This window comes from Amia ocellicauda, chromosome 9 (assembly GCF_036373705.1).
Source record: "Amia ocellicauda isolate fAmiCal2 chromosome 9, fAmiCal2.hap1, whole genome shotgun sequence".
Classification (NCBI taxonomy): domain Eukaryota; kingdom Metazoa; phylum Chordata; class Actinopteri; order Amiiformes; family Amiidae; genus Amia; species Amia ocellicauda.
The window spans coordinates 38,837,967-38,849,943 of record NC_089858.1 but is presented as its reverse complement, the minus strand read 5'-3'; positions in this window follow the sequence as shown (position 1 = coordinate 38,849,943).

Here is an 11,977-nt window from a genome sequence, read left to right as displayed (position 1 = left end):
CTATCTGGGCTAGTGGGGCAAGCGGCCAATGCTCCCATGTTATGCGGAGAGTGCATGAACTGTTTTCCTGCACACCGCAATGTTTCTGGTTTGATGGTCATGGTAGAGCCTGCTCTTGTCCTGCATTAGCTGCGCTAATAGGTGACCACTGCTCCCATGGTACGTGGTGGCGCATGATTTGCTTCCTGCACCCCGCGATGTGTATAGTTGTTATGACAGCACTGCTAGTGGAGCTGGCTGCTCTGTACTGGTCAGTGAACGTGATTTCTCCTGTGCTTTGCGGAGGCAGCATGAATGATCCTGCTGCCATGCTGTACATACTGTTATATCAAAGTGTGGCTACTCATTTGACTAGCCAGCTGTGTGTTATTCAGTGGGTCTGTGGCCCTGCTCCTGCAGGATCAGGGGTTCACTGCCACATTAATGCACGGAGGGTGCACAAGTTGCTTGATTGCCAGCGCCATATATTGTGCAAGTAGATATACAGCCTCGCTCTTAGCTACACTAGTAGAGCAGCTGGCCTTTTTATTGTAAGTGGAGGGAGTAAGAGTTGACCTCTGTAGCCCTGCTTTGTATATGCTGATTGTAGACAATTCCTGGTACAGCGTGACTACGGTCCTCGCTCCTGGGTAGACCAGCTGTGGCCCCAAGATGCCTTTGTGGCTCCTGTCTGGAGTTGTGTTGCCAAGGCCCCCTAGCGGTGCACCTCAGGGCTGGCTCCCTTATCAGCTCGTCGCTGCCTCCTCCCTTGCAACAGTTTTGTTATACAGTAACCCCTCCCCCTTGGGCAGTGCTTCCGACTTGAAAGATAATGATAGGTTGCGAATACAGCCCCAGTTATCTGAAAAAAAAAAGCACTGCCCAAGGTTTGCAAGGTCGCAGGGGAGTCCTGGCTCCCGGCAAAAGAGGATGAACCTGCGCAGGCGTCGCGTTTTATAAAACAGGAAGTGGGAAGGGACCTGTTCTGAGTGACGAGTGTAGGGGCCAATGGCAGCTTTGATAGTGATGTTTTCGATTGGGTTCCTACGGAAGTGCACAGAAACCCCCCCCCCCCTTGGGCAGTGCTTCCTTTTTCAGATACCCGGTGTTGCATTCACAACCTATCGTTATTTAAGCAAACCTGTAATTTAACAAATTAAGTGATTAATTAGACATCTCCTGTAATTTTCAGCTCTCAAACGTTGGTTGATAATTCCATGAAGGTTTTAATTATACATTTGAGCGCTCTGTTAGAACAAAAAGCAGCAGACACCGGGGTTCGCAAGGACCAGTGTTGAGAACCCCTGCCTGCATGAAATTATCTAACTTTATGAAGTGTCCTTTGCGTTTAAATTAAGTAGCAAAATGTATGATATGCATATTTATTTTAATTCAAGTAAATAATAACAATACATATTGTTCTATTCAACAAATTAAATTTTATTTCAACACCACAAACAAGTTACCGATATACACTGTTTATCCCAAAGCTCACATTTGCTGAGTTTCTTGTGCCGTTTGCACTGTCCTCAATGCCACAGTGCTGACCAACCTCCATATGTGAGCCAATCATATAGCACGATATTAAACACATGACCTCCAGCAAGCATCTGTGTGAGTTCTACACTGCAGAACAGCTTCGATGTGAGTGCTGGAGTATCGAACAAGCTTGTGAAGTAGTGTTTCATAAACTCTAATTACCACTAAAAAACTGATAATAATATTGAGAGGGTTTAAAATGGATATAAATCAGTAAAATACACAAATACACAAATCTGGTAATTTATCAGTGAAAATGACAGTACTATTTAACTGCTCAGATTTGATGAAGGGATTGATATGATTTGATAAAGCAGCTTGTGCCAGTATAGTAAATAGATTTCAGGGATATTAGGCAGGGCCTGCTGGCTTATTTATATTTTTTTTGCAAAAGGAAAAAAACAAATAATCAAAAGCTTTCAAGTTTAAAACAAAGCAGTTGTCTAAATACTTTTTAAGCAGTGTACAGGAAAGGATACTGTATGACAATTTGTTTATCATAATGTTTTAATGTATGTTTTTATTAATTCATTTAGCTGGTGCTGGTGAAGATTGTTAATGTTGTTTTGTATAGGTTCTACTGTAATTAAAATGTATATTACATATACATTGATCAGATAGTACTAGGTTAAAATATTTGCACTGATTTGGTGAATATGTGCATGCATCTGGGCATTTCCTACATCGGTTATACTGTCTTTACGGTCCCAAAGGCGTATGTTGTATCAGAGTTTCACTTTATGCACAAAAATGTGTGTGTATATACAGTTTAGGTCCATAAATATTTGGACAGTGACACAGTTGTCATCATTTTGGCTCTGTACGCCACCACAATGGACTTGAAAGGAAACAAGTGTAGATGCCCCAAGAACAAGCAGGAACTAAAGACAGCTGCAGTGCAGGCCTGGTAGAGCATCACCAGGGAAGAAACCCAGCATCTGGTGATGTCTATGGGTTCAGACTTCAGGCAGTCATTGACTGCAAAGGATTTGCAACCAAGTATTGAAACTCACAATTTAATTCATGATTATGTTAGTTACTTTTGAGCCCCTAAAATTGGGGGAACACATATAAAAATGGGTGTAATTCCTACACCGTTCATCCAATTTGGATGTAACTACCCTCAAATTAAAGATTAAAGTCTACACTTAAAGCACATCTTGATTGTTTCCTTTCAAATCCATTGTGGTGGCGTACAGAGCCAAAATGATGACAATTGTGTCACTGTCCAAATATTTTTGGACCCAACTGTATATATTGTAGTATATATAGTCACGGCTATGTCAGTCTTCCAGTTTATTGATTTTTCACAATTTTGATATAGTATATTTATTTGTTCTGATACATGCACTGTCTGAAAACTTTAAATTATACTACCAGGCTACAAATGCCCCTGCTTTAACATGAAAGACCAAGAGGGTGTGGCTATGCTAATGGTCTCTTTTTTACTAGGTGTCCATAGCTGTCCTCTGGTAATAGCATGCATAGATTCTGGTATGGTGGTTTGCATTTTGTTTTACAGTATCAACTATAGTAGCTCTAGTCTTAACCTCAAGATTTATTTTACATGTAGCAGTAAACTAGATGGAAAAAAACAGAAAAGGAAGCAGCTTTGATACATTTGCCTGTCATGAGATGGCTTCTGAAACACAAGTTTTAAAGTATTTAAAGTGAAGTGTCATCATATGAAAGGTTCTGTTAACAATGTTGTGATTAGAAAATATAATTTTGCATTTACATCTTTGTCTACTCTTTATTAGTTGATGGAAGCTTGTTTTAATAAAGTGGGTGGATTGGATGGCTGTAAGGGGAGGAGGAGGACATCATGACAAAGGCTGATTTATGTGGTTCTTTCCTATTGTGTTTATCAATATCCTCATTATTATCTGTGTACATTTCCAACTTTACAGCATTTTCTGTTGTAAACAAATACATAATTTAGTAATGGAAAATCAGAAAATGATCATGGAAAAGTCATGAAAAAAAAATAATCTGATTTGCATGGGAACCCTGACTAGTACTATGTTTCTTAGTAGACACCCTTATCCAGTGCTACTTACAGTTTACTTAAGAATCATTTCAAAGCATAACAAGTATTTCAGTAATACAATCAGTACAAAATACTATAAGCATACATCCTAGAGCAATGAGCTAACAATGCAGATATAATACAGTTATGTGTATGCTGAAGGGAGGGGCAGGCACAAAAAAATCTTAAGAGCTCCTAAGGTCCAAGTCAATAATAAGCGTTCAATTAACGCACAGAGAATAACAATTAACATCTCTACAATTGTCTTCAGTGACTTTGATGCTGCATTGTGATACACAGTACTAGTAAAGTTAGGGTTGTACTAGGGTTGATGCAGCTGACACTTTACCACTTTAGTACATTACCTTCGCTGTGGGCGTTTTGTAAACCCACCCAATCCCAGCAAATGTTTGTTCAACTGCACACCGCCTCTTAGGATTATCCTGTGTCAGTCACCGCAGCCAGAAGCAAACTAGAGAATGTGTATTTGAGCTACTTTGAGCCACTTGCAATCCCCATAATTAGACCAGAAAAATACGAAGCAGAAAATGTCTGAGAGTGTACAGGCATAACACACCAACAGCAGTCTGAAACTAAGCAACGGCATAAATAGGTAAAATAAAGCACACCTTCACAATTCTGAAGTGGAAAAAAAAGAACGAACAGAAATTCAGCAACAAAGGCAAACTCATTATTCAACAGAGTGCCTGAGGAAAGTTAAACTATGCCATTAACCTTTCAGTAAGTTCAGCGTTTTAAAACACAGATTGGCAAGGCAATTAGACTAGCGTAAGAGAACATTTGTGTGTTATTTTTATTTTTATTTTTTTGTATAGTTCACAGCCCGGCTTTCCTTTATATCGAGGACATTATGTCACGGATAATGAAGGGAACAGTTAAGTGAGATCCTTTCATCTCTTCAACAATAGACCTCTGCATTTCGTCTCCCTTTCTCCGATAACATGCTTTTATGAGCTATTTTAAGGGGGCTTAAATGAGGCTGTTAAATAACGGGCAAACCAGCTCTGAACTCGACAAATACTGAAATCTGTGAAAATGACAATGTTGGAGAGTTAGGGTTTACAATGCAAGCAAAAACAAACTGAAAGGCCACCCTGGGTCAGTCTTGCCCATTGCTGCTGTGAACTTGACTCCAATTGTCAAACAAAATCTGTCAAGAAAGATTTAACTCCCTGTATTTCCTCAAGACAGGTGTGTCTCCTGTTAACTTCCACATAAATCACGACTTCTCAGGCATTACAATGAGAGAAAAACCAGTAGGTGCAATTAGCATAACAGGAAAATTAAAGGTAATGGTATATAGAATAAAAGCAGACCACAGTTGCCCTGAGCTAGTGTAAGTGTACACAGAAAACCTTTGCTCTTTTGAAGAGTCTATTTTAAAGCTGAGGCAAATAGGTTACCCAGGTTGGTAACTGACAAATTAATTCATTAGTAATGCGGTTATGTCAGTAATAACTGAGATTGATGTCCCGGAGCTAGACAGAGCGCTGTATGGGTGAATCCTCTGGGACACAGAGAGTAGACTGAGGCACCATGCTTGTAGCCCCAGAGTTTAAATTTCGGTGCTCTCAATCTCAGTTAAATTTTGTCTCACTTTTTTTCCCTTTTTTTGTGACCTAATAATAGAAGCAATCGTATGGGTTAATAGTCTGTTCCTATCCATCTTCATCTACATGTGAGGAAGAAAAGGGAACACATTTGTTTTTCTTTGACCAAACATGGGTATTTTCTGCCACGGCTGTAATAGCTGGCTGTCTGAAATCGGGAACGGGATCGGTTAAAATAAATCTGAATGCCGGGGTATTGGCCCTGGGTAGAGGACCTCGTTATTAGCGCTGTGATTGCTACTTAACGTGCAAAGCGGCTTTTTTTGTTCTGGCCGGAGTTGATAGCAATCAAAGGTAGCAGACGGACGCCAAGCAGGCAAGAAGGGGGGTTTGAAAAAGCTGTCTGTGGCACCTGAAGGAATGGTGTGGCCAGTAAGCAGGGTCCTATCCAGGGGTCCTTATATGTGCAGGGCATAGCTGAGCAAGGCGTGGAGTGGGACCATTTATATAGGTATGTGGAGAGAAATGGGAAAAGCACCTGAGAGGAGCAAAAACTGTGGCCCTTCTGCAATGATTCTGCCGCACCAATATCTAGTTATTGTATTATCGTTATATCAAATCTAATAGATTTACACTTTCATATAAGCCTAGGGGCAGAGACCTTGGGTAACCGAAACAAGTTTTATTGCTCTTCAGTTTAATCTTTCATTGAATTACGGTTTTCATGTATCGTTTTAATAAAGCCAGCCAACTTCTCTTTAATCTCTTCTTGGCTTAAATTGCTTTTAAAAGTTTGATCATAAATTTCAGTAGGCTGATCAGATAGAGAGACAGTGGTTTTGCACTTCAGACTTTTTCCATGTATTTGTGTCTTTTTCCTGAAAGGCAAATAACCCCCCACACAAGTTGTCACATTCATGAACAAAGGCTTAATAATACACAACATTGTAAAAGTAAGCTGTGATTGATCACTTTTATTTTATTTTTTACTCATTTCATATTGTATTCCTCTCATAAAAAGTGTTGGCCAACATAACAGTACAAAAGCCAGTATAAGTAAATAGAGTGACTCCCTTAACTTTCTATCCTCATTTGCACAAACAAAATTGTTAAACATCTATAAATTAAAGGACAGCTCAGCAGAATAAGCTGCTATATTACCAGTACAGTCTGAACAGATGTGTCTTGAGTAATCGCTGGAAGGGGATCATACACTCTGCTGCCCTGACCTCAGTGGGAAAGTCATTCCACCACTTAGGGGTTGAAAATATACATTTTAGGAGCAATTTACACTAGGCGTCTGTAAGTGCTCTGCTTTGCTCACATCCAGCAGGTCACGGCTGGTGGCATCTTACTATGGTCACCATCTCTTAGCTGCCCCATTGTGCTGGACCATAAATTGTGTGATACTTTTGTGTCATCCCCACCCCAAGGGAGATCAGTGTGAGTTCACTGATTTACTAGTGGGGTAGGTAATGGACAACCTGTTTTCACTACTGAGCTGAGTTTATTAATCCTAGAGCCCCATCGAGCTGCTTTTCGAAGGATCCCAATGAACCAGCATCCACAATATACTCAAGTAGTTTATTTAAGTCCCACAGCTCTTTCTGTAATGAAGTTCCTCCTGTTTCCTGTCCACAGTAAGTCTATGCTTCATTTCAGACTGTGTTGTCTGACCCTGGATGCCTGGCAGAGCTTGAAGCGCATGCTGTTCGTGGTTTCACTCAAAGTTGCTCTCATGATTTTTAATACCTGCATCCCATCCCCACAAAAGTCTGTTGTGCAACCACAAACCCTGCCCACAATGCCATTGGCCCAATTCAGTCACACATGCATTACCATGCCGATGGTGTAAATTGTTGTTACAGCATTCGCATTCCCGACACCTCTCTCTCTCTGAGGACATACATCAGTCTCATACCATCACATCAGACTACAAAGCAATTTCCTGTGACGGGTGGCTCTTGGGAAACAAATGGGCTGCAATTAACTCTCTGTGTTAAGAAGGAATACAAAGCAGCTGAACTTGCAACAGAGAAGACCGGAGTTAGAAATGGCCTGGCCATGTTTCAGAAAAAGACGAGTCAACAAGCAAAGGTGCAGATCAAACCAGTACAGTCTCGTCACACAGATCTGTGTCTGGGAGAGCTTAAAATCGGCCATGTATTTTCTTAGAGGTTGCATGAAACTTATTATTAGATTATTGTGATAATCATGGGTGGGGGTTGATTAACAGTCAGCACTGAAGAACAGCTGCAAATCTGGATTGATTACAAATACTCCTGGTTTCAAGTTTATATTTGGTGGTCCTAATTGTCTCTTGTCCCTTAATGGTGCAACTGTAATCACCTGCAGAGTGATAAAGGCAAGAATCAATGCCTCACCTCGCCCCCCAAAATGAATCAATTTCCCTCCTCCCATGGACCACAATCCCAGGGAACGGTGTGCCAAAGGGTTAACACTCCAGTGTTGAACAGACCCCGCGGGATGGCGCATTCCACAGGAAGTTTACGCTCCCCTCTTCCCGTTCACTTCCTGTCCTCCGAGATGCAGGCTGATTGGCGACGCCTGGGTGGGCAGATAAGCCTCTGTCATCTGTCAGTGGAAGAGTGACGGATGGGACCTCCCCCTTTCTAATTGAACTCTTTAAGAGCTAGGGGAGACCTTGGCACGCATATCCTCACCCAAACCTCCCCCCGCTCTCACTGACTCCCATCTATCTCAAAGAAGCCAGAGAAGAATCCCATTAAGGGTGGTGCATGCTCATTTCCATGTTCCGATATAACATTAACAGTCACGCTCAATATACCGCAAATGTGTCGCCGGTGACGCAAAATAAAAACAGCTCCCTCAGGGTTCTCTCGAGGTTAAGCTGTGTGTTACTTTACCTTAGACCCAATCTAAGAGTTGGCAGACAATTATAAGACATCGTGGGAACCCCCAAAACTGTCCGGCAAAGGCCACCCCACCTGAAACTGTAAACTGAATCAATTTATAATAGAGGCCTGTATGCAAACAGTAGCCCCCCACCCTCGTGTTTTTTTTGTTTTTTTTTTACATTTTCCCAGAATGAAGTACATTGTAGACTGGAGTTGGGTCTCTTTCTGTGGTACTAATTACTGCTCTATGTGGAAGTAAAGTATACTGCATCTGCTTGTGAATCTGTGGTCCAAGGGCTATGCACCATAATCCTTCCCATCATTTACTATTATCCGTTTCTTGCAGGACATTATTCCTCCGCTATGAAACTCGTTACATTGCGAGGTTCCTTTATCCCAAAATTAGTAGATCCCTCTAATTACTATGAAAAAACACAATTGATTTACACTTGACAGTTTATGATCTTCCACTATTTTGTATGTATTTTTAGCCCAGGACAAAATCTTCTCCCAGCTGAACACAAATCTTAGTAATATATATTGTTTTGTTTCTATATTGTCTGCAGACATCTCCAAAGACTTCTTAACACAGGGAGATGTGGGTGTATAGCGCCCGCTGCCAAACCGTGAAATGATGTTGATGTTGGATCTCCACGATCCTTCTAGACTTTTCTGGCATCCCCGTGCTGCTCGCAGCAGAGCAATCCGTCTTCGTTTCACAGAGCCCCTCTTCAAGTCGAGCACCATCTGAAAGTCTTTACAAAGAGTCGTGTTACAATAGGAGAGCTGTGCAAATACAGACTGTGAAGTGCAACTGAGTCTTCGTTAAGTTTAAAATAATGACTTGAATCAAGCTACCATAATCTCTTTCAAGGAGCTTTTATTTGCAAGTATTTACATTAAGGGTGCTTTTACAGTAACATGTTTGTGTACATGTAGAGTGACGGCAGACCAAGAACTATGTCGGTTCTGGTTCTGTCTTCTATTATCTTCTTCAGAGTCAGGCTGGGATAGGGGGGTAGGGGAACAGCACACCATTCCACCCCAGGCAACACTAGAGGACTAATCAATCACCTCTTCCGCTGGTGACAGCAGCACCTGTGTGCAGTCTATACCTGAGATAGCATCGACGGTCCTGTCACCTCTCCACACACCCGGCGCGATCGTATCTCCCCGCCCCAACCTTTCCACTTAAAAGCCCATTGATCTCCGCGCCGCGCAGAGCCGTGGTCAGGATGCAGGGTGTATTGTGTGGGCTGACAGTCCGTCTGACAGCCCTGGCACGACACGTAGCCCAGATCATCAGGGCCCACACACCCGGCCTGCTGTGATCTTATCGACCCAGCCAGCGCCCCCTCGACACAAGAACACCACTGTGTCAGATCTCCCATGAAGGTTCACAAGGCCAGGCTTTAGCAAGAGTGACCATGTAGTTGTTGATTTTTCCTCGTTTCAGATTTGCTCTTCAGGCACAACAAGAGAAACCTGATGCTTTGGGTCAGCATTCTTCAGCTCTGGTCACTGAGGGCCTGAGGGTTAATTTCATAGTTCATAGTTTCATCACCTCACAATCTGAAACATGTTTGTTATTGATCAATCTAGCAAGTCAGTTGTTCAGTTAAAAGAACTATGACCCCCAAGTTGAAGAGTATTCAGATTCTTAATTGATGAGAATTTTCCAGGACCTGGGTTGGTCAGTCCTGGTTAAAAAGAGACCTTTAATGCCTATTGGAGCATTGCCTAGATCACATTCTAGACTCATTCTTAGGAAATCAGTGTCAACATGTTTTCTTCATTCTTTTCCTCTTGTGTACACTATACACAACTGATTTGGGCGTAGTGTCTTATCTGAGTTTCTCTCTGATATATCAGTGTTGTTTTCAATCCAGATAGACTTGTTCACAGGTGAGTCTGAATTGTTTCAGGTCACACAATTCCTCTCACAAATTCCATTAAATAAGATTGTTTTAAACTGATATTAGTATTGTTATCAGTCTGGGATGTTTTAGATGGAGGAGTCCAAAATAAATGTATTTTGTTGTTGCTGTAAAATATGAGAAATCTCTTGAAAGAAAATTATAGCAGACAGGAATGGTGCTTGCATTCAACAGACTGCTTGGGGTTTATTTAATAACCAGGCAGGACAGTTTTTATTTTAATTGTTCATTTTTACTGATGATTAGCTCCCCATTTGGCTCCAAATATTTCATGGATTTCTGACACTGTGAATAAACCGATCAGTTCTACTTATCAGAGCTCAGAGATATTAGCAAGGGTCAGAAAATGCAAAATACAGTTTACTACAAACCAATAAGTAAATGTAATGACAAAACAAAAATATAGAAATTGACTTTTGCATTTGTTATCAAATCATATAAGACTATCAGCATTGTCTCGTGCTTATTAAGGATCGATGTCATTTTAATAAAGGATTCATGTTCAGTTTACAGGTCAGTTTATTTCCGTTGAGAAAATGCTCATGTATCAGACCATAATCAGGGGCTGCAGTTCCCACTGTTACCACACAAGGGCAGCACAACGACGCCTGCATTCAATTTTCTGCTCACTTGGCCATTGATATGGTCTGTTCAAATTGCAGGGTTTTGGATTTAGGGGGAAGAAACTGCAAACCAATGAGAGCTGCTGAACTCTCCACTGTGAACTCTCAAAGCAGGTCGATCCCTTTGAAAACTAGGGGGGAATTCGTTACTTGTATTGTTATTAAACTCAGCAAACTTTTGAGCCTACTTGTTGAAATGAAGGGTAGGAGTAATAAAAGAATTGGAGAGCACCAGTCCAGTCTCAGATCGTCTGTACTGTGACAGTTGTGTGTGTGTGTGGAATCATGTTACTGATTACTGCAGCTCTACAGGCCAGTCAAATGGAATAGCATTCAAGGTCCTGTCTGTGGAAATCATTACAGTTTGACAAATGGCTCAAGTAATTAGGCAGACGAACCTCAGCAGCGGAAACCCAAATGAGCGGGCCAGGGTTCAGGTATTCACTCCTCAGCCTCGCACACAAGAGCCGACGCTGTCCCAATGTGCCCGCTGTGGCCGCCTGTCTGTTCTGGCATTGTGGACCGGACTGTGTGTGTGTGTGGTGTTGTCTGTTTGTGTTGTATGTGTTACCTGTAAGTGATGTTTATGTGGTTTTGTGTTTTTATTTGTTTGGTCTGTGTGGAGTGTGTTTATGTACATTTGTGTGTTGTATTCTATATGATTGCTAAACAAAAAGCTTGAAGTGGGAACGCAAAACAGTCTGTGGTCTGAGCAAATTCTCGCCCAGTTCAGCTTACCCTCTGTTTCCATACATAGCGGTTTTATGTGTTCGCTTTTATCTCAAAAACTTTTCTCGCCTCTAATTTCTCTTGTGCAGAATGAGTCCCACAGCCCGTAGATCAGAGTCCGGCTGTCTGCATGTGAAGGGCATGTGAAACAAAAGGCGACTTACCAGAGCAATGTCTGGAATTGGGGGAAGTGAACTGCAGGGGTCGTCGCTAGACCACCAATAATGCACCCCTAGGGTACGCCGGCCTCCTGCAGTGTCTGGAGGAGGTGACTGCTTAACCCATGTGCTGTACATGTACCAGAAACCCATCTTGAGCTTGTGATCGGATTAGATTTAGTTGGTTTATTTTATTACCCTTGATATTAGTCCTCTGATACTACATAATTTGCAGAGCTGGACTGGGCAGGGGTGCTGCAACTCCCACTGATCCACCACAAGCGCTCACAGCAGGCAGCAGCAGGCATTCTTATCCGGTAAGCCGAGGAGGCCCTGCCTAACCTGAAATGCCGTCACCCTTCTAGGCAGTTTACCCATCATGCAGTGTACTAGGTGGAATCTGCAACCAACCAATCAACATGGATCACAAAAGCATCTTCTTTCTGTTACACCGATACAAGTTTTTAGTTCCAACAAAACTTATTTCCACCCCCCACCTATCCACCGTATACACAGAGAGAAACATGTTTTTC